Source organism: Gavialis gangeticus, unplaced genomic scaffold, assembly GCF_001723915.1.
Source record: "Gavialis gangeticus isolate Ggan-Ray unplaced genomic scaffold, GavGan_comp1, whole genome shotgun sequence".
Classification (NCBI taxonomy): Eukaryota; Metazoa; Chordata; order Crocodylia; family Gavialidae; genus Gavialis; species Gavialis gangeticus.
The window spans coordinates 33,056,406-33,080,890 of NW_017728998.1; positions in this window are offsets into that span (position 1 = coordinate 33,056,406).

The window sequence follows — 24,485 nt, forward strand, 5'->3', positions numbered from 1 at the left end:
ACTGAGGAAAACTGGGCAACATTTTCCATCTGACATCATTTTTTGAGGCAGAAATGCAGGTTTGGTAATACGGAGATCTTTTGCAAAATCTTTTTGATTTTACTGAATTGTTCATTCAGAAACAAAGTTGAAACACTAAATTTTCACAGTGAAACAGTTCAATAATTTATTTTTTATTAAAAGTTTCCTTTGAAAAATAAACAATCTCACTTGAATCTGAAATGAAAAATTTGATTCAAATTAAATGAGACATTGACCCCACACAAAATCTTTCCCAACTTTTCAATCTACTAAAAATTTAGTAAAAAAAAATATTTTTCATTGATTGAAAAAATATTTTTATTACTATTATTACTGTTATTATTGCCAGTGAACTGAGAAATCAGCTATTTGTAGTTCTAGCTGAAAATTAACAGATTGGTGGGGTGAGAGCTAGTTGGGTCCACTGAGAGTGAAGAGAGAAGAGGAGTGTTATATCCTCTAGCATAATCAGAGCATTAACCCATGCAGTCTTACTTTTGCAAAGTTTTGCAAAGTTTTACATGTTAATACAGAGTAAAAAAGTCAGGAGGATGAGACACACAGAAGAGGTCAGGGAAGGACAAAGGAAGGGGAATTTAAAAGGGGATTAGGAGGAAGGAAATGACTGGGGAGTACTGAGTGAGGAAATAATTAACTACAAGGAGGGAAGTGGACAGAGAACCATTTAAATGTGAGAGGAACCACCTCTCCTCCTTGCCATGAGAGAAGGATTCTGTGCATCTTTCCCCACAATGGCCTCCTACCTCTCTCATTGCTTTCTACTTCCCTATATCTTCTGCATTTCACTCTCTGTGACTCTTCCTTCTTCTATCTTTTAGGAAGTGTTTTGTTCTTCTTCCTATTTGCAGGCCAGTGTGAGCAGCTCCAGGGAGAACCTCCAGACCCCTGCATTCAGAAATGAGAAGAATGAGGGAAAGGAGGGAGCCTTGTGGCTTGGCTGCCTCTTCCACTGCTAGGAAGGAAGAAGGAGGAACAGAAGGAGGAACAGAAATGACCACTGTAGCCAAGGATATCCTTTGGTCACTCTGTCCTCTTCCTCTCCCCCTTCCTCTTCTGCTCTGTGAACTGGGAAAAGTGAGAGGGTCCAACAGATTTTGCACTCGGTGGGGGGAAGCTGGAGCTTCTCCCCACCCCATCCTTCCCACCTGAAGGAAATGATACAGACCAAATAGCTCCTTTCCTCCCCACCTTTCCCCTCTCCTTTCTATTTCCTTTCCTGTGAGTTCCAGAGATAAGGAACCAAAAAAGATCCTCTGATTTACTACCCTTATACAGAAGGCAGAGAATAGGGAACAGCAACCCTGAAACGGGGTCTGGTCCTGTTACTGCAGGGAGGAGTGTGTCTGAGCTGCCTCCGACCTGGGATGGATTCCTGCCCCGCTCTCCAAGACATGCAGCTGTACCAAGACTGTGCCAGCCAGCCAGAAGCCTGCACAGCAGGCGCAGCCACAGTGAGCAACCCATGCTGGGGAAGTGCCTCCAGCTGTGGGCAATTGGAAGCCCAGCTACCCAGGCAGGGTGGAAAGAAGGCGGAGCCAGGAGTGGCTGAAGTGGGGTCTCTCTGGAGTGAGGAGCAGGCAGCTGCTTCCAGGGACATGCACAGGTGGCATGATCCCCAGGCAGGCTTTCCTTCGCCCGGCCAAGGCTCTGTTGCCAGCCCACGCCCAAATCAAGGCAATTGGGGCACCAGGACCACAACATAAGGGGATGGACCAGAGAGACTACAAACAGCCATTTATTATTATTGATTTGTGTTTTCAGTTATAGATTTGGGGTAAGCAGCCTAGGACCTGGGACATGGAAGCCCGTGATCCAGGGAGGCAAGCTTCAGGCTGGCTGCTCGGGGAGGCCAGGGTCCTGATCTGTGCGGATCCTTGGCTGACCCTCCACAGCTGGAGTAAAAATGAGCGGGGCGGGGCTGTATACCCAACCCAACATGCCCAGCAGCACCCTTCCTGGGTCCTGGCTACCTGGGCAGCTCACAGAGACTCCAAAGACCTTCAGTTTGATTATGATAGTTTAGCAGTTAGGGAGTGCAAATGGAGAAAATGGCTGGTGATTGAGCTGAATCACAGAAGACAGATAGATACTGACTTCCTGGCCCTAACCTCATGATACAAGTAATAGTAAAAACTGTAAATTTTGACAGAATTCCAACATCAATTTCAACATGTGTCTGAACAAAATCTCAATTAAAAACATGAAAAAAAAAATTTTAAAATGTCATTTTCAATGAAAGCTTTTAGTTTAAATAATACTGGTAAAGCTTCATTAGTGACGAAGTGTTGGGATGGTTATGTGGTGTGCATGAGAACTAGGTGTGATGAGATAAGCAGTGAGAGTGTGTATATGTGTCCTGGTGATGTGTAGCGTAAGACTGGTAGATTGTTTACACATGTTTGTGTGTTTAACTCAGAGAAAGCCAGAGTTTCTAGTGTGTGAATGTGCATGTCTAGAAGCGTACATTAGAGCAAAAGGCTATATCTGCGCATAAGGGTACATCAGTCAGTTTAGAAGCACATGCATGAGAGTATGTTCATCTTATGTGTGTGTCTTATGGTAGGTGGGGAATGCATTTATACAAAAAACTGTGTTTGTGAGTGACCGCATGGTTGTATACATTAGGAAAGCATGAAGACAGATGCATGTGAGCTAGCAGATTCTCTCAGGGTTGGCAAGTGTTCTACATTACAGTATTATTGATTTTCCTATGTGTATAGGATACTGTATATATAGCATTGGGCTACCCTTACACAGGTTAATTTTTCTGTCCATTTCAAACACATTCAGTCAATACCAGTGATCAGGTAAGTTGTGAAATTGCCTGGAAAACACATCCACAAAGTAAACCCAATACAATAGGCTGTCTATGTGACTTAAAGCTTAGCATAGCATTGAAAATCATTAATGGAACACTGTGCAGTTTGTTCATGCTATGAGCAGTCAAGAATCATGCATAATGTAATAGTGCATCTGCTAACAGCAGCTCACACAAGTTAATTTAATCTTGTTTTAAACTAGACATGAGGAATTAATCTTTGAAGCAGTCCTTGATTAGATTCTCTTTGGCCCTTAAAATATCCCAAATCCTTCCATTTCCCCATTTACAGTACCATACAGGGGCTCATTTTAATTATCATCATATATTCATGTTTGCATGAGATTAGCTTGAAATGGATGTGACCCCATGGTCATATATCAGTTGCTGTGTCTTGTGCTGCCATGTATAACACCTAAGTTAAGCGTTATGTTTCTGCCCCTCCTGTGGTAGTTAGACCAGTGCCCAAAACTTAAACGTCTAATAGAACAAAAGAGAGTGGATTTTTTTTTTGTGCTTAGATTACAGTTGTACTCGTTTTAATCAACATCAGTATTGTTTCTGATAACGAAGCTACATTTATCAATATTAGTAGTAGTAGTAGCATTAGCATTAGTAGTATTACAGTATTATAGCAGACCTAATTATAGAGTAGAACCCCACTGTAATAGGCACTGTACAAGCAAAGAACAAATAAATGGTGCGTGATCCAAGGAGCTTACAATCTAAGTATAAGACAAGACATAAGGGTCAACAGGAAAAAGCACAAGAATGCTTGTTTTGAATCAACATCTCTTACTGAATCAGAGGGAATAGGCCACAAAAGTGAAAACAAACTACTGCTGTTTGATGCCACAGAATGGGAAACAAGCAGAGAAGGGAAAAGAAAGGAGTGACCTGGTCAAAGTGACAAGCAACATAAATGGTCTTCACAGCAGCCTTCTGAATGAATATGAATGCAGAAATCCGGCATTGTCAAGGGCAAAGAAAAGGATGTTGCAGTAATCGAGACACAAGATGATGAGACACAGCATGAAAATTTTAGCAGGCTGGCTGGATAAAAGGCTGTATGTTATATAGCAAGAATATGCATGTCTCATACATGGCCTAGATATGAAGACAGAGAGAGGTTCAAGTTGTTGTCTGCAATGACTGGGAAAGAAGGTGGCCAGGAAACCTGGGATGGAGGAAATTAAGAGCTGTATTTTAAATATGCTGAGCTTCAACTGATGCCTCTGAGGAATGTCAGAGAGAATGGCTGAGATTTTAGTTCAAACAGAAGGGACAAAGTGTGGAATAGACAGGTAGATCTGCAAGTCATTTTCAGACAGACAGCAGTTGAATCTGTGGGTCCTTGTAAATGTGATGTGGTTTTAGTCCTTAGGGTTGCAGTCTATACCCCCTCATTTGAAACGGTGAATTTTTAATTGAAACAATGGGTTTTATTTTCCTGTCACTGTACATAGGGAGGTAGCAGGAGGATGGCTGGGGGTGCTGGCAGCTGTAAGGGATGGCGCACAGGGAGCTGGAAGCCCAGGTGGGCTCAGGGAAGCTAGAAGCCCGCCTGGGCAGCCCTGCGCCCTGTGCACTATCCCCACTCCCTTCTCTGGCTGCCAGCACACTGGCTGCCCTCCTGCCATCTCCCTATGCTGCCCCAGCAGCAAGCCATCCCATTCCTGGGTTGCCCCAGGCATCCTGCCAGCTGCAGGAGACTGCTGAAGGCAGAAGCGGTGAGGGGCCTCATCCTTTTTTTCTGCGGAGCCTGCCCGCCTGCCCCTCCTATGGCCAGGGGTAAGATGACTAATGGCTGCAAACTAAACTACATCAGGATGTAGTTTAGTTTGCAACAATGCAACCTCATTTTAAACCCTAAAACTTCCATATGTGTAATGTGTGATGCTATTAAGCCACACTAAGGGAAATTTTTGTCACGTGTACATCATGGCATCATCACGTGTACAAGCACCCTGTATGTATAGATTAGATTAGATTACTCAAAGATGAAGTGTAGAGAAGAGGGAACCAAGGAGTACTTACATAAATTTGGAGTCGGGTAAGGAGCATCTTCTGAAGGATTCACAGAAAAAGAATTATAAAGGAGAACTAGGAGAGAGTAGCACAGAAGCTAAAAAAGAACAAATTTTAAAGAAGGGAATGATTCATTTCTGAAGGAAACCAAAAGATCAAGAAGACTGAAGATGGACTATAATGCTTTGGCTAGGAAGCAGTCAGAGAGACCTTGATAAGAGTGATTTTGATTGCAAAGGATAGAAAATGGACTAGAAAGATACTAGGATGGACTTAGAGGAGGAGTTCAGAGAGTTATTCAGTGAGGTTAGAGATCAAAGGAAAAATAGGAATCAGAAAAATGGAGTTAATGTGTGGGAAGTTTTTAGCCCCCCCCAAATGAAATTATGCGTGTTTTAAAAGGGGAAAGAGTCAAAGGGGAGAGAGAAATTACAGAAAGCAGTAAGGGTCTGAGATCGTGAAATAAAGTCACATGAAGGGATGAGGAGAAGAGAACAGCTAAGAAACTTTTGCATCTGTGATAGGAATAAAGAGATTAGGATTGTTATAGAGAAAGGGAACTCAAACCAAGGAGAGAAAGACAAGGTGTAGTTTGTCAATTTTCTGTTGCAAGAAATTGGTAAAATTGCATGCAAAGAGAGAATTAGAAACAAAAGGAGCTAGGGATTTGAGGAGTGAGTCAAAGGTGCTAAAGGACTACTGGGTGTAGAATTCAATTAAGCTGAAGAAGCAAAATTGTACAGTTAGGGAGATGGCAGAAGAAGATTAAGCCACTCTGGAGGAAGTCACTCCGATCATGGGATTTCTATCAGAGATGCTCCAGTGTGAGAAATGAACTGGCAAGAAAAACCCTACAGTGGGAATGAGGGACAAATGAATCAATGAATGAGTGAAAAAACAAAAGGTGTGTGCACTTGGCAAAGGTGGTGCTTTCAATAAAGTGCCCAAAACCTACTGTATGTTGTTTTATTAGCTTCAAAACTAATATTATGTTATGCTGCCTTGCATACCTCTGGTCTTGGTGGTAACGAAGAAAATCCTCAGCAAGTCTACTTTCTGGGAAAAGCTTATATAAAAAATGAAATGTGTACCCTATTTTCTGTATTAAGCTAGGATAAATAATTTGTATGTATAAACTATAACTGTGAATAAACACTGTCCCACATAAAATGACAAAAGCCTATTTTGGTGCACAGAATAAATATAACCCACTGTGTGACAAGCCCAGACTTATGCCAGACATTATACTTTCACGTCACAGGTTTCAATGGAAATTTTAAGTCGTGTGTGTGAGTGTCCCCCTTGCCCAAATATTACTTTTGTTTCAGATTCAAACTAATAATCACAACTTTGTAGAAAACATCAGGTTTCACACTGGCCTTAAAAAATGACAACTATTGCACAGTCTTGTTGGGAAACAATTATCAGTTCAAGGACTTTTTAAACTGGACCTAGGATAACCTGAAAGGCTTGTCAAGTATAATGACTGGTCTATTCACTATACACAACTCATTGTCAGAAAATCCTCAGCTCTGGTAGAGCTTTGAAAAGAAATCAACCCCATGAGAATCAAGACCAAGTACTTCCCTTTGATTTACTGCTACTCTTTAAGCAGCAAGTAGGAAAAGATGGTCTGTTATTATGCTCTCTTTCTCTGTCCATATGCAAAGTAGTAACCAAAGAAGGTGATTTTTAAACCTACCCTTCCCGTTCCTAGCTAGCATGTATTAATATTATTCACTTAGACTCTTTCCACCCCCCAGAGATCATCCTTGCTCCAAAGAAATGACAATCTGAGGACAGTAAAGTAGATGGAAGGTAGTGGAAAGGACACCAGAACAATGAAAGTCAAATTATATACAATTTTGTTATGCCAACTTGTTCCACTGTAAGCATCAGCAGATATTTAAAGGAAATTTACATACGGACAGGATGTTATGCACAAAATGGCAGAGCAAATATCCATAATGTTACTCTGTATGTGGAAAACTGCATGGACAACAGAAGTCAGGTTTGATTTAAGGTTATTAACGCATACATTCACTTGTATTTTTTACATGTTTGGCCTGTCTTATATAGCACATTATCATTATTCCTGAAGGAAAACCTCTTTAATATCCTATGAAACCAGTAGAATTTTTTGGTTCCTTATATTCTTACAATATACTGTGTTTTCTCCATTCTCATTTATAATTATTTTAAGCTATTTTACTGTTTATTTCAAATGAACCTTGATAAATAATATGTGCAATAAATTCTCTTTCTCTATATGTGGATGCATACTTTTACACACATCCATACTTGAATATTTATCTATGTTGTTTTCACTTTGGAATCCTATTTTGGAGACTAGAGTTTGAAAAATACATTTAGAAGAATCCCCTTTAAAATTAGGTGTTGAAACTGTGATCTAGTCTTTGCTGGAAAGCTTCTGAATGACCATAAAGGAAAGTTGAAGTAAACAATATACTGTTTTCATAAAAAAAAGAAAAAGAAAAATCATCCAATGCCAAGCCCAGTCAAAATGCATTATTAGGGTATCCAGGAAATTATAGCTTGTGTCCATTAGTCCTTTCAGGGTTAATATTGATGCAGATATTATTTCTATCCACGGTACCATTTATTTGAAATATTATGACTGGGAGTAGCTGCAGCAGTGAATCAAATCAATTGATAGAGCAGTTAGCCCCGCAGTCAAGGCTGCCTTTACACCGTGCAGCGAGCATGAAATATTATGGAGATTGTTCTTTAAAGTGATCACTTTATCATCATTTGTCTGCAGCCCTGGCTATTCCTTCCTGCCTTGCTTCCCTGTTGGGTTAGAGCTGTCATAACTCAATCAGCCGTATAATGCTGTTCATAGCACCTCCGTACCAGGTATTGAACCTGTCAAGAGCCACTGAGGGAATTATACTTATCCATTTTGACAGCTAGCAACACCACTCTGATATTTATGTCAGTTTATATATGTATGATATGTATTTCTTAAATGTAATTAGAAGGCTGTTTGTGTGTGATATATCTGAATTGCCCAGAGCTGCCCATGATTAAGACATTGATTTCTAACCTTGTGCATTACTGGAGAAGGGAATATGACAAGCTTCATCACTCAAGGGTTGCAGCTAACCTCTTCTGTCTATATACATCATATGAAATTGTCACTATTGTTTATCTGTTCAGCAAAGTTGCCTGTAAAGCAACTGTTATCATACTTTGCTAAATAAACTAAAAGACTCTAAAACAAGCAAACAGCTTCTCAGACATAAAGCCGAGACTTCAGATTGCAGGCAAGGAGAGACCATCACAAGGAAGATCACTGTACTGTATGTGTCAAGTGTCAAATAGCATGATATCTTATGTTTATTGATAACACATTACTTCAGGAAAGCAGGTCACAGATTTCAGAGAGACTGCAGGATTCCCACAGATTTCTTATACTGAAAATATACTGCTTACAACAAAAAAAAAAGGAGGAACTAAGAACCATCAGACAAAGAAACCTGTCTAAGCTTCTGCTTTCCTTCCATAAAATAAAGGCTCAGATGGTCAAGTGGTATTACCGGTTAACCTCATGGCTTTTGTTTTCTAGTATTTTACTATTCCCATTGATTAGGGTAAAATATATTCTCCCAGATCTGCAAATGAAATTGAATTCATTTTAAAGGTTCTGAAATGTTTGGAGTTCATCACTTTTGATTTCTAACTCCGACAGTGAGATTTTCAAAACCGTTTTGCTGACACAAGAATCACAGGCAGTACTGATCTCTATTTCATCGTATTTTATAACACCTAATTGTTCACCACAGAGTTGAACAGTAACTACCTCCAGTTTCTTCAACAAGTTGTCCCCCTATGATAACATGTGGTGTAAATCAGAATGAAAATTTGGCCTAAAGGTTTCACACAGTGTTTGGGACAAACTTCAGAGATTTATCTGAAGATATTCAAATTGTAAATCCTTTTATCTACTATGAAATTGCTGTCTTTTGAATTTCAGGGGTCTAGGAAACTTGCAAAGCATTATTCTAGGAGACTGAAATCTTTTACTCACTTAACAGTTACAGTATTTTATCCATTGTAGGTAACTGAATTATGTTAGCCACACATCATTATTAGAAATCTTCATTTTGAGATGTTAGCCTAACAATGGGCAGCAGAAGCTCTTTCAGTTATTCAGAAGACAGATAGTAAATTGGATAAACTCACACCATGCCTTTGCATTTTCCATTTCAATTTTTCTTCTTTGAAAATGCCTTCTTTACACCCTTTAAAGGTTATATATTAGAGTTCAGCAAAATATTTGTAATGCAATTTGAAATCACACTAAGCTTATTTGGTTTATTGCACTGTGCAAACTGAATGCTCTGCTCAGAAGCAATACAGTTTGCAAACTTTTCTGTCAAACTTGTAGTGAGGTGCAGTCCCTACCCTGAGGCCATTTCACACTGCTCCACTACAAAGCTGGAAGAAATTTGGAACTACTCTGTCTGCATTTGGGGGGGTAATTTTAAAGCAGAAACTGAAAGTGAAGTGCTGGGGGTGCAAATCCATGTGAAGTTCTCTTGGGCTTCTACAATCCTGCTAAACCTTGCATAATTCAGTTATAAAAAGTATATGGTTAATCTGAGATGCATAGGATTGCTTATCACACTATTGTTACACAATTTTCCCGAACATTTTTTAGACTGTTTTCTGAGATACTTCATGCCTTGCTTATTACTGGTGAATTTCATGGCATTTTGACCCCAAACCGAGACAACCATTTTTCTTAGTTGAAACATCAGATAGACTCTAAAAGCCTTCGTTTTCCCAATGTAATGGGATGCATGTATGTAAGAGAGAAGCCATGTAGATTAGAAAGGGTGAAGAACAAATAAAAAGGATGTGTTCTGGCAACAAGGAACATTTTACCAATTCTTCAATGTAAAGGGGCAGCATATTTCCATGAAGATGTTAGTGGGAAGAGGTGGTTAGCTATGTTAGCTTGAAGTCAGGGAGAAGTTAAGGCAGTTAACATTAATGGAGCCACATCAGTTATGCCAGTTGAAGGATTTGGCCATTAGAAAAATTCTGGATCAGTTACATGCATAAACCCAGCAGTTATGCTGTCCCTGGCAACATTAAATTGAGAAATCATATTCTTATGCAATTTATAATTCTAACAATGACCTCAATAGCAGTACAGCACAATCTATACAATTACTATCAACTGTTCCTAAAAATGTCTTTTTTCATGTTTTTCAAATATATATTTTTCATCACACAGCTATTTATCTTTTGATGATTATTTTCTTGAATAAATATACAGTACATTATACAGCCAGAGAAAGGCAAACCACATACTCATTGACAGTAAGTTTGAGTTTCCTTTGTCTCTCTTACAATATCCCATGTCAATGATACAACACAAGATCTTATTACATATCCTATGTCTTTTTTTCTTTTTCTTCTTTCTTTTTCTTTTCTTTCTTTTTTGGGTGAAGAATGTTTATAGCCTTCTGCAGCAGCAATTCCAACTTTTAAGCACTCAAATGGATTTTCTTGGTTTGGCAGGAATTTACTTTGAGTTATGTTGGTGTGTACTGCTTTGCACCCTACAATATTTGCTATTGCTTTCCAGTTCATTTTTCAAGATGGTTTTACATGAATCCCTGAAATCGCTAAGGAACAGAGCTAATTCTGAAGCAAATATGGCACCAATGTAATGATGGAGAGATGCAATTTGGGGTGGAAACTGAAGAATTATATGTATAATGCTGGGCAAAGACTACACATTTGACGTGTTAAATAATCATGTTAATAAGGTTAAAATAATGAAATTAGTCAATTTGAGCTCTAATATAATCAGTACTTAATACTAATTTGAGTACTATTATTTGAGAAATTATGTGCAATTAAAAATTTCATAAGGAAGGTAAGTAAGCAGAAAAATACACCTCCACTTTGGCTGGCTAAGTAAAAGTGCTATTTCAGTGACCAGGACTTCAGTTTTACATCTCATCCAAGCTTCAGTACTTCCAGCAGCACCTGCTGGTAACAATATGATTGCATATTGGTTTAATCCTAATGTGGAGAGAAGTGTTCCCACTACTCAATCATCAATACCACCATGGATTTTCTTCTGATGTAGGCTGTGACGAATATCCCTGTGTACATAAAATAATTTCATGGCACGGTTATTAATAGGGGTGCACCGATAGAGAATTTTGAGGCCGATACCGATATCTGACTTTTAAGGAGGCATATCAGCCGATACTGATTCAATTTCTGACACAGTGTGGAGAGCTGCATGCAGCTGATAAATCTGTTGTGCTAGACAGGAGCGGGGAGGGAAGTGGCATGAGGGGACAGATCAAGGCCCCTGTGGTAAGGGAGGTGTGGAGCTGGGGTAGGGGCTAAGGCAAGCACTGCCCAGCTGGGGCAGGGCAGGGCAGGTGTGGGACGGAGCCACAGCTCATCCAGGGACATGGGGGGGGTCCCGTTGCTGCATGCACACCGGGGGGGTGGGGCATGTGCTCCCAGATCTGAGCAGGACATGGGTTGGGTGGGCTGCAGCTGTGGGCTGGGGCCAGGACTGTTTGGAGGAGGTGGCAGTGGTGGTGGGAGGAGGGGAAGTATGGGAGGGGGCTGCAGCACAGCAGCAGGAGCCACACCCCTGCCCCACGGATGAGCTGTAGCTCTGTCCTGCACCTGTCCTGCCCCAGCTGGGCAGCACTTGCCCCTCCCTTGCCCCAGCCCCAGCCTCACTTCCTCCCTCACCATGGGGGGGGCTGTTGATCTGCACCCCCACTCCCCTTCCCTCCCCCATGTCCTTTCACCACACCAGACTTACCAGCTGCACGCAACTCTCCATGCTGCCGGGCTGCACTCCTTGCTGCCTATGTGCCGCACTGCGGCTGAGTGCATTCATGGGCATTTATTGGCCAAATTAATCGGCCCCATGAGGCCGATTTCCAATACACTTAATTTTCTTTATATTGGTGCCAATCTAATATTGGACTGATGTATTGGTGCACCTCTAGTTATTAAGCTGATGTATTTTCACTGCTTAACAAATACTTCTAACTTCACATTACACAAAAAATAAAAAACTGGGCATTGCAATATTGTAAGAATTATTATCACCAGCATTACATGAAGAAGCTAAGGGCCCCTCTACATGTTACATTTATGCTGCAATTAAGGTTTTAATTATGGCGTAAATGGTAAGGGAGCTACAAGTGCATCCAATTTAAGGCACCTTAAAATGGCAAACCAGCTATAAAAATGTGGGCAGTAACATTTATATGGCTGGTTTGCATAGTTCCTTAAAGTGAATGTATGGTATGTTTGGGGCTGCTCCAGAGCCAGGGCTGACAATCAGTTGATTGTTGGCTCCAGTTATGCGAGGCTTCAGGCATCTGGCTTTCAACTTGTTGGTGCTAGGGGAGCCCAGCACTGGCAAATAGAAAGGTGTGATTAGGCTCTGATCCTTGATCCCAAAATCATGCCTCCTGCTATGCACATGTAGCAAGGCAGAAAGTGTGATTATTCGGATCGGGGATTAGATCCCATGATGCCTTGAAATGAACATGTGCCACAGACCCAAGACATGTAAGTCACTTGCCTGAAGTCACACAGTGAGTCATATCTGCAGTATGAATTCAGGAACACCTGATTCCCTGTCCTCTACTCAGTCTGATGGAATAAGTTCTCCTACATGCATGATCATAAGGAGATTTATTGAGCAGCATCTACAGTCTAACTGCAGTGGGACAAACTGCGTTTACATGCTGGTGCATGCTAGCAACTTTGAGAGGAGGGTCTTGGTTAAGTACAACACTTCCAGTTATAGATAGGCCGAGAATTAACTACCCAAACTCCCTAACATGGGTAGGCATAAATAAATGAGATCTACATCATCAGTAGATGACCTAGATTTGGTTCTGTAAATGACGAACAAGAATTTGCAGAACCAAAATCACATCGTCTTCCTTCAGTAGTGTTATTATTTGGACCTGGTTCAACACTTTCATGCTCAAACCACCAGTAACAAAGGTGCAAACATCTCTTTTAAATGCAAATAACTTTGTCATGTTGCATTTTTCTATTTTTCCATTTTAAAGAAGAATGCTCTTCCTGACCATGGAAGAGCTTTCTGCTAAGCCTAGATTTATGATATAGGACTTAAGAATTCCAATTTGCTATTCACAAAATCAATACAGAATTGAATGCAGGCACCAATAGATGACAATATAAAAATATGCCATTCTGTATTTGGGGAGTATCATCTACATCTGGTAGCACTTATGGGTTACCTGCCTATGAGTTATAAAGGAACCATTGCTTGTACACAGTGAAGAGTTCAACATGGAAGGTGAAAATTTTTCCACCTCTGATGGGTGTATGGGGTGTGGGATGACAGAAGCACTGGGGAAATTACAGAGAAGCAAGCAGGAAGCAGGGAAAATTCCTAAATATAGAAAGCCAGGAGACCAGCTAGCAGCTCTTACAAAGCTAATCACCACCCCCCACATCAATGGGTGCAGACAGAAGTTACATTTTTTGCATGATCAGACCCTGAAAGCACTGTACAGCCACGCTGCGACACATGTGCATAGCTGAAGAGAACTATTGAAGTGGCCGATTGCATGAAAAAATCATACCTCCTCAAATGAGGTATCAGATGAAGACACTCTGCTTTACAGCACCTTACATAACTTGTGTTCCCTAGGGTTAATTTTTTGTGTGGTCGGGGTTGAGCTAATGCAACCAATCCCCCCCTCTAGGGCTGTCAGTAGTGCAGGAGGGGGGACAAGGGAGGGCCAAGCCTGCAGCAGCAAGCTCCTCCTTTTATGGGTTGGATCAGAGCCCCCCTCCCCCCACCTCACAGCCTCCCCTAACCCCCCCAGCTGGGGTACTGGGGGAATCTGGGCTGGGTCCATGAGACAGAAAGGCTCCAATCCACCCCCTTCCCCTCCAGCTCAGCCTGGGCAAGCCAGAAACTTGTGGAAGGAGCAGCTCACTGCGGCTGGCTTGCTCCATCCTCCTCCCCATTCGCTCTCTGCTGACAGCCCAGGGGCTGGGGAGGGGGGCAGGGCAGGGCTGGCCAAAGAAATGGATCTTCAACCCACTAGGCAGGATTAATCCCCCCTCTCCCCACATCCAACAGGTGAATATCTGTTGGGTCAAGGGAGGGACACTAACTTATGGTGCTTTATGTAAAGTGCCATGAGTTAGAGCCATGAATTAGAGTGGGGGCCTGAACATCTATCAGTGCCCATTCTGACTGCTATCAGCAGCTCCTCAAACAGTCTCAGTCCCTTAAACAGCTAGGAGCAGTGCACATAAGAATGGTGGCATTCAGTGTAAAGTGAGGTTTGAGTGACAAGAGGAGCTATGAGGAAAGGGCTAGTGCCATCAGGGACTGGATCAGGAGAAAGTCTAGAGTGGCATAGATTAGGTGTTTTCAATAGGTGTCCAGAACAGCAAGACCTAGGAATGGAAAAAGAGAAACAATTAAAGTTGCATAGCTCATAACCTCCACACAGCTTAATGCTGTACTTGGAGGGTCACAAGGGCCACACATAAAAAATTTTAAAATGATGGGATGTTAAAAGATTGAAGGTTTCCCTGGAAGGCTGAGTGGTGACAGGCCCATAATGTCAGTGGATTTTACTTTTTTGTACCGTGTGATAACTATGGGACTGTTTACATGGCAATTTTATGCCCGCATATCACAAATACTGCTGGGCAAAGAAAGAAATTCAACATTATGATAAAACTGTACAAACTGATTTCCCATCGCATTTAGTAGCTTTTATTTGATGTGATAGTCTATTAATAAAACATGAACATTACAGACATTGCAGTAACATAATATCTGAAGTATCCATTAACTAATATGTAAATATAATGAAACACCTATGGAAATAGACTTAAGCTGTTACTAACACCACTTATGCAATATTCATGGTTATTTTAAGGCTATTTATAACACTGTACTTCTTCCCCCCCCCTTCATTTATAAGTGCTTTAATGTCTCCGTTGGGGGAGTGGAGGGAGGAGCTCTTCGTCCTTATCATTGTGAAGGATTCTGTTACTCACAAAAGGCACCTCAGCATTTCTCTAAAAATAATTCCTACTGAAAAAGTCACATCCAGATTTAGATTTCCCAGTATTCAAGGGATGGTTCGTTTGCCATTTTATTTTGCCCATATTAAATCAAATAAATAAATAAAACCCACACATGAAATGGTTTCCATTTCAGGTTTTCTAAACCCACGTTGGCCACATCCAGATGTGCAGGGGCATGTGCTTGCAGCAGCAAAAATAGTAGCGGCACAAATTTGTGCTGCTACTTTTTGCTGCAGTGCATGCCCCTGTACATATGCTTTGCTGACAGACAAATTGTTCAACTTCAGGCAAACTTCCCTTGCTCAGCTCCTCCTGGCTCCCAGTGTGCTGGGGGAGCTAGGGCACAACTGCAGGAGTGGAGGCACTCTAGCCAGCAGCCAGAGCATCTCCCTGGAGGACCAAGCCTATGTCTGCTGGTGCATGCTCCTATTGTATGCATCAGGATTTCCTGGTAGTAAATTTTGGCCCCATGCTGCAAATTTGCAGAGCAGGGCACAATTCAATGTTCCCCACATGTGGTCTGAGATGCCTTAAAAAGCTAACCCACTTGTCTGGACACAGCCATTGTGGGGAAGTCTGTTCCTTGGTTCACTTTTTCCCAAGAAAGAGATAAAGCACTGGATTGGGACTAAGGAAATCTGACTTCTACTGAGCTTTGCTAATGAAAAACATTATGTTTGGGTATTATCATAGAACTATGAACATTATTAATGCTGGAATAAAGTTCTGTTTTAGTATTTGTATAAAAATGGCATGTTAATAAAATGTGCCATTATATTTTATGGTGTGCATATCTGAAGGGAGTAAGAGAAAATACAGACTGGTTTTTGTGGGCAATAGGAGCCATGGCTGGAGTAGAGGCCGAGGACCATGCTTCTGAGGCCTGCTTTTAACAAACCACCATTGTGACACTCTACATTACATCTACATTTAAAGATAAATTCAGCTGCTACTCCAGCAGCAGGCAAAATAAAAGCTACCAATATAGTGTATGATCTTAGACCTGCAGCAATTAAGTTTAAATGCAATTAATGATAATTGCAAATATACTTGCTATGTTGCCCATGCTCACTCTGGTGATCTTCCCCTGCTGAGTTTTTTGGGGGTGTAAAAGAAACTCATTTAACATGATCTGAAACCTTACCGACACTTCCCCTCTGCATCTGAAATCATTCAGACCACCCATCTATTTTTGTGTGGCATAAACAGTGAAGGGTCAGCAAAAAGGGCAAAACTAGAAATAGCAGAATATAGTTCAGTTCAGCTATATTGTCCTTACTACCCACCCCCATCTTTACCCATGCATAGTTTAGCTTAATTAATTCTAAAATAAAAAACTGACATACTGTAAAGATTTGCTAACACTGTACAAACTCTGCAAATAGCGTGGACCCTGCAGGGACACAGCATCTAGAAATGCACAGTAAGAGTCCTACACCGCTAACAGATCCAGGGTTCTCTTTCATGACAATATTATTGTCTGCTTATTCTTATCTGGACCAGTGCTCCAATCCTATTGAAAAAACTGCAGAAACTAGAAGTAATATTGGAATTATTAAGTTTATTATGGCTAAAAGTATCACACTTTTGAATGCTGATCTACCATTTTAAAGAGTGTTGCTATGGGAGAGAGAAAAAGCAAGACAACCAATTCAGGGGGTTTTGCCTGGTTTCTGGGATTCACTCCTGTGTTGGTCTGTCAGCTGGTCTGCTGATCTCTGAGCTACTCTGCCTCCCACTGAGCCTGATATCAGGAGTGCCAGAGCGGCTGAGAGATCAATGGAGCAGCTGAGAAAGCCAGCTGGCAGAGGAAAGGCGCAATGGATTGAAGAGGGATAAAGAAATAAAGAGAAAAAGAAAAAGATTTGTGGAATTAAACAGATATGTGGAGGGGGCTGAACAACCTAATCTCTCCCCACCCCCACCCCTGTAGAAGGGACACATTAACTATCCCATGAAGGACAGGACCCTTTGAGCCTTCAAATCAGTTTAAAGTTGCAGCTTCTGTTTCTACCCTCAGTGTGAGTTGCATTGTTTGTGTCGCCTTCCCAAAATTTACTTTTTAAACAATTACTGTGAATGACAAAGCATTAATCCCCCCCAAATCCCAGACTCTTCTGCAAGGATCAGGGTTATGCAACACTTTTACTCTCTGCTACAAAGCAGTCTGATAAGATACCAGTTTGGGGGAGGAACACACATCTCAGATGGCAAAGGAATGTATTAACTATGTTCTGTAGTGGGCAACTAAAATGCTGTATTACTTTCAATGAACATACTCAGATTTGCAGTAAAAGGCCTATTCTGCACTTCAAATCTGCCCTGAAGAGGTCACAGTTTAAGAAAACAGCAAAGGGCAGAAGGTGCCCCACCTTCATAGACCCTCGACAATGCAAGCTGCTTCCAGTGATGTGCCATAAGGGAAACGAAGACACAGGTGGAGAGGAGGGAAGCTGTTCTCTCCTGGGTTTTTCCTGGCCTAGTGACTGGATCACGCCAATGACATAGCCTTGGTGCTAAATGTTCTTTGAAAAACAACATACTGCTCTGGTTATAACAATGCAGTTGTTATCTGTTTACTCAGGCACATAATTCATGAAGTTCCGTTTTCTTAAGATCATACAACCCATCAGTCACACCAAGTGTAGCTTGCGTATGCTCTTGTTCAGTGGTGGTGTTGGTTGTTGGCCAAAGGGGGACCATAAGGATGCCTGTAGCTCTCATTAACGTCAGTGCTTATGGACTAAGGGAAAACAGATTTGTAAGATCAGGACCATATGCATCATATGCTAACACACGAATTAACTGACATGTTTCATTTATGTTTACAAGGGTAAAGGAAACTGATTACCCTTTTCATATAATAGGGTTACATTGTGGGATGTCTTCTGAGCAGTAGACTAGAGAGCCATGATACTAACTGAAGCTGAATTGTTTTCTCCTGATGTCTAATTTGTAAAGGAAAAAACAGTATAAAAATCAAGTGGACAGACCTTGTTATCACAAATATAAATGTTTATTCAGTGAATATATACCACAGGTCCTCCATGCCTTTATTCCAGTGCTGTTACATTGAAATGATCTTAAGCTGTTGGGAAGCTGAGACATATGTCTCAGCTATGACAATTTGAGTTTTAAATAAAAATCAGGAGAGAAGCAAACATCAGTGATAAATTATCACATTTTTATCAACAAAATAAAAAGTAAGAGATAGAAATTGTGCAAACACCACAAATTGTTCCTGGTTAGTCCTGTTTGACTAGCTAGAGACTGCCAGGAAAGCTGATCATACTTGAAAGTACTTTAAGCAATAGACATGAGAGAATAAGCAGGATGTGTTGCATTTCACAAATATGGGCAGAAGATATGGTGCGAGGAGTGAAAATGTACTGTTATTAAAGCTGCTGTGGTGATTCATGTACACATAGCTGGATGGTGTAACTGGCAAAATATATCGCCCCTGATGTTCAAGGGGCTAAGCATTAGAAGATCCATACACCCTGGAACAGCAGTATTGAGTTCCCCCTACGCATACCAGTGAGTTGAGCAACTAAGAGCTAATAAGGATAGTATGAGAATCATTAACCTGCTCACTGGCAGAACTGCTACCTATAACACTCATGTTGAGAGTCTCATATTATCTAGCACAGCAGGGTGCTGTAAAGGATCCAGAAAGCTGAGTGCACAGATCAAGGGTGGCAGGATGTGCCAACAGGGATTGAGGAAGACAACTATTGGTTTGATAACTGTACTAAGAGAAGTCCTGGCTAAGTTCTGGCTGGAATCTTTAGGTTTAAGAAAATTTACATGAGATAAAATTACTGTGAGTGACATTGTCACAGGGTTTATTCAACAGATTAAGCACCTTATGGAGGAGTAATTTGGTAACTGCTCTGTTTTGACTCATTCATTCCCTCAATTTGTAGCAGAAAAATGTTAATAATTATGATTCAGCTGCACCTTTTCTAAGAACTGCTGGTTGCATAGAATGCCTTGATAAGCCCCACTCTAAATATCCTATGCTAATGCATGTAATGTTACTAGGTCCCACCAATAGCAAGATTATGCTGAAAGTGGACATAATTTAAAACACATTCTCTAGACATATGTATTAATGTCAACCATGAGTAGCAAATGCTTGGATTTCCACACTGACGAATCTGAGGAAATGACAAATGGATGCAGAGCTTAAATGAGGCAGTCATCTACTCAGTATGATGTGCAAAGTGACAGAAAGCCCTACCAATGCATATAAAATGGTAGAAAAAGCATGGTAAGCTGTCAGATATTAAATGCAGTATTTGGACACTGTAATATGCTGATGATTGTATACCAAAGCTGGAAAGATGAACTTCTAAAATTGGCTTCCTTACTTATAGCATAAAAAATCCCAACCAGTAAAAGATACTTAAGTATTTTCTGAATGCTATGTGATGGACAGCATTGAGTTGGGAGGTAAAATATGGAACTGTTGGGAGTCAAGCTAAGCAGATAACTTTAGAAGAACAGTATGTTGCAAAAATATGTTGCAAGATCTGCATCAACATCAGCATCTGCATATGTGTTTGCCTGATAATTTAAGAGATTTTAACTGGATTAGTAGCAGATTAGCAGGCAAAAGACATTCAATTGTTCTGTGGCTGTTATGCTCCTGTAAAAATCATCCTTATTAAAATTAGGGGTGCACTGATAAAGATTTTTTTGGCTGATACTGATGGTCAATTATTAATGAGTCATATCAGCTGATACCAATCCAATTGCCAATATGCAGCCCTGCAGCTTGGAGAACAGCATCCAGCTGGTAAGTCTGTTGGGGGGAAAGGGCAAGGGGGAGGGAGGGGGCATGAGGGGGCAGACTCCCTTGGTGAGGGAAGGTGTGGGACTTGGTGAAGGAGGGTGTGGCACTGCCCAGCTGTGCCGGGGTGGGGCGCAGGACAGAGCCACAAACGTCTTGTCTGGAGAACATGCGGGGGGGCAGCTTCTACCACTCTGTGCACCCCCAAGGGGGGCATGGAGGGCACGTGCCCCACTGGATCTATGTGAGGAGTGAGGGTGGGCTACCACTGTGGGCTAGGGGCCAGAGGTAGCACCAGGCTCTTCCTGGTGGTGGGAGTGGGGGTGGGGGTGGGGGGCAGGCTAGGTAGGGGCTGCACTCAGGGTAGACGGCAATAACACTGGGAAGGGGCTACAGTGAATTCTGAGGTGACTACCCTACCCTGTAGCCCCCTCTCGCAGTACTGCCAACACCTGCACTGAGTGCAGCTTTGGCCCAAACCCCTCGCCAGGAAAAGCCCGGCAGAGCCCTGGCCCCAGCCCACAGCCCTGGCCCACCCTCACCCTGCATGCAGATCTGGGGGGGCATGTGCCCCCCATGCCTCTCCTAGGGGTATGCATAGCAACAGGATCCGCCCCCCCACACCCTGCTGACAAGCTGCTCGTGGCTCTGTCCTGTACCCTGCACCAGCTAAGCAGCACCATGCCCTCCCTCACCACAGGGGCTTTGATCTGTCTCCCCACACCCTTTCCTTCCCCTGCCATCCCACAACAGACATACCAGCTGGATGCTGTTCTCCAAGTTGCCAGGCCAGTCACATCCATGCTTTAGTTGCACTCATGCAAACAACATTTATTAGGGACATTATTAGCTACATCAGCCAAAAAAAAGCATATTGCCGATAATGTCAATTTTCCTTTTATTGGTGCCAATACTATATGGACTGATGTATCGCTGCACCTCTAATTAAAATGTTCCTATGCACAGCTGTATTGCTCCATAAAATGTAGTGTGTTAAGAAGAGTTCAAAATAATTCCTATGTAAAAATGTCCATTCAAAATAATTCCTATGTAAAAATGTCCATTGCTTAAAATGAATATGCCCTTCTTTTTTTTACAATCTACAAGGAAAACTTAGTAAGATGGTAAAAACTATGTTCATATTTAGTGTTGCCAAGTTATACTCTTTTTCCATTATATGGTACATCACGATCCTTCCACATATCCTTCCATCTAGTGCTAATGTGAGCCACTTCTCTTCTGAGTATATTTATGGCAAAACCAAATCTCAGTAGGTTCAAAGCAGATGTGCATTTTGCCACTAGAAATTCACATGGAAACAACAGAAGATGGACTACAGCCAGGCTGAAACTGAGATGTCTTATTACCAGGGATGCTGGTTTTCTCTGATAAAAATCACAAATTCTCTGACTAAACACTCCCAAATCCACGTTTTTCCATTATTAAAATGAAACACCACTATATACATAGGTATCCATTAAATATAGTGTTTTATTGATATATTTACAATTTTAAAGCAATTTGGAAGCCTCAGTGACAACAATAAAATACATTCTAAACACTTAGAAATTTTGGTGTTTGATTTGGGGTTTTTTATCATGGAAAATCAGAGTTCCCCCTGCCCCCTTTGCTCACCAGGACATGGATCCAGCTGCAGCTGTGCTCCCACCCCTGCTTTGTGGCACTGAGCAGCCCTTAAATGCCTGTGCCCTGCCCATGCCATTGCCCCTCACTCCCCACCCACAGTCCCAACCCTAGCAGAGGGGGCCCCAGCTGCCAGAGCTATGAGGCCAGGGACCTGGGTTTGCAGCTCCCTACCCCCTGCAGCAGCATCTGAGCCCCAACTGCCACCTCTGGAAGGTGGCGGTTGCTGCAGCAGAGCAGAGCACAAAGTCTTGCTCCCTCTCCCCCACAGGTGGAATGGCCAGAGCAGAGCCCATGAGAGGTGGGTGTGCTCTACCCTCTGCAGGCTTGGGTGAGGAGGGCAGCTCCCCACCACTGTGTGCACTCCCAGAGTGGGGCATGGTGGACATGTATCCCCAGATTTGTGTATGGAGTGAGTGCAGGTTGTGGGCTCAGGGCTCCTTGCCCTGTGCTCCCCCACCCCCTGGGGCCTCCACTGCCAGTGGGTGGGACCTGACAGAGCAGGACAGAGCAGGGCTGGGTGCCACCACCATGAGCCCTGTGCCACCATGGCAAGGTGCCATCTGCGCTGCCACCCCCACTGCTGAGGGGGAGGGGAGGGTGTGGGCAGGGGGTGCCTCATCATGGCAGCACCAGGCTCCTAGAAGCAGTGGCACTGAGCTTCCCAAACCCGCTCTGCCCTGCTGCACCAGATCCTGCCTGCTGGCTCATGGAGACCCAAGGGGGAGCGCAGCAGGGCAGAGTGCCTGAGCCTGCCGCTGCCCTGTGCACAAATCTGGGGGCATGTGCCACCCATACTGCCCCAGGAGTGTGCACTGTGGTGGGGAGCCAGTCCTCCCTCCCTTCACCCCCCAGATGAGCTGCCCATGGCTCTGTCCTGCTCCCTACCTGGGCCCCAATCACCATGCACCACCTGGGCTGGCCCCAGACCTGACCAACTCCCTCCCTCACTATGGGGCCCTCAGTTCCACCTCTCCCCTGCCACTACTAGGCTTACCTGCGGGAGCTGCTCTGCAGGCTGCCTGGCAGGCATGTGTATGTGTACCTCCACACATGCACATGGTACCCCCTGCCTGACCACTCCCTCCAGCCCCTTGAAGGAAGGAATTTTGCCAGCCTGCAAAGGGAAACCCACCATTTTCCGTGTTTTTCTCCTTTAAAGAAGAAAATCCAGGTGCTCGTCCTTAAAATAAAAAAAATCCACATTTTACTGTGGTGAACAGAAAACCTGGATCCCTGCTTATTACCTTAGTGATTGAACAACTACAACTTTCTGCAGAATCTTCTATATTACAGCTAAGAGTAATCAGAGAGTCTATCTAGCCCAACACTATTGTTCTATACACTACTCCAAAAGCAAATTATTTCCTGGATTCACTTCAGCTCCTAAACTCTGCTATCTACAACTTGTAGCTTCTAAACATGTTTCATTTCTTGCCTCTAGGAAAGACTCCTTTGGCAGCCAGTAATCCAGTCTGGGAACTATCAAATTAGTTCATCCCCAGGCATACACAGGATTGTTTTTTGCACTATTATTTATTAACACAGCAGAAGTAAAATGGGGCTAAATCCTATCCCTAGCTCTTCAGTGACAGATAGACTTCTTGCAAGAGAAGCAGCACATATCAACTGTATGGACAGAGAAAGGCAAACCTATGAAAACTGTCCTAGGCGTGTTCATTCTCATTGCAATTCAAAGAGATTGAGTATAAGGAGCAGGATGAGGACATGAGATGAAGGCACTTGTTCCTTATAGCACTGGTATACAGCATTGTTACTTTAGAGACCATCACATAAACACACTTGTGACTCCACAAAAATTACAACAGCATGCACAGGCATGCTGGAGTGTTTAATAAATACATACAAACAAACATGAGAGTTCTACAAACATTCAGATTGTTGCTCTGATTGTTTTTGAAAGCTTCTAAAATACAGAACACTGAATACTGGAAGTATGTTTACAAACTAAGTAAAGGGATACCTGAGCTAAGCTAATTTCTCTGATGTTAAAATGAAAGAAATTCTTGCAAAATAAAAATATGTGAACCTCAGCTGGCCTTCTGCCACAGATCCATTTCCAGCTCTGCCACTGACTTACTGTGACTACTCAAAACTAACATCTATGCCTCAACTTCCCCACCTGTGACATGCAAAGGAGTAGTGGCTTTTCAAAGTTTCCATTTGTGATCAGGAAAAATGCTACCGATTTGGCTGAGTTTTCATGTTGCCATTTTGGACTTGCTTGATTTCAAAGCTGAGAAATATGCAGTGCCATGTGAACAATAACTCAGAATCCATAGCTTAAAAAGGTTCAATTGAAAAGAATGATTATGCAACATTCCACAGCACTGTGGTGTCATATAATAGCTTGTAATTAAATAACAATAAATAGTATAATTTATTACTGCTCACTGTAAAAACAAGGGCAGCAAAGTTTTTTTTTTATGCTGAAAAGAAAGCTAAAGGGCATCCTCATGCCAAGAGGTCCAGGAGGAAAAGCCAGACTGGATGGCTAGGATACAGAAAATTAATGATTCTGACTCCATCACTTTACCTGGAGAAGCAAAAGTACTTGAGGGGATCAAACCTGTGCAAACTACTGGATGAAATATATTAATTCTAACAATAACATATATTTTATTAATCAAAAACAATCTTTATCTTCACTATTCTTTTCTAGGAGAATTAATCAGCTGTTGCTGTTTCAGATTTATGGATTGTTGTAGAAATGGGTAATCTGAGGGAAAAGCCTCATAAAAACTTAACGGCAATACAGAGATAATCTGTGGGCTCACAGTGGCCATGTCAGGGCTAATTGAAATGTTTAAGAGCAGCTCAGCTTCCAGGCTCCCTGTGATACATGCTAAAGACACGAATATAGACCATCTCTTTGTCTCAACTGGACATATTTTATCACTCTATATCATGAGACTGCCACCCCAGACTTCTAATTGCTAAACCCTTTAGACACAGGGCACCTAATAATTGCAGCACCATGGCCAAGCTAATAATAAAGATAATTTACAGTTCAAAGCAAAG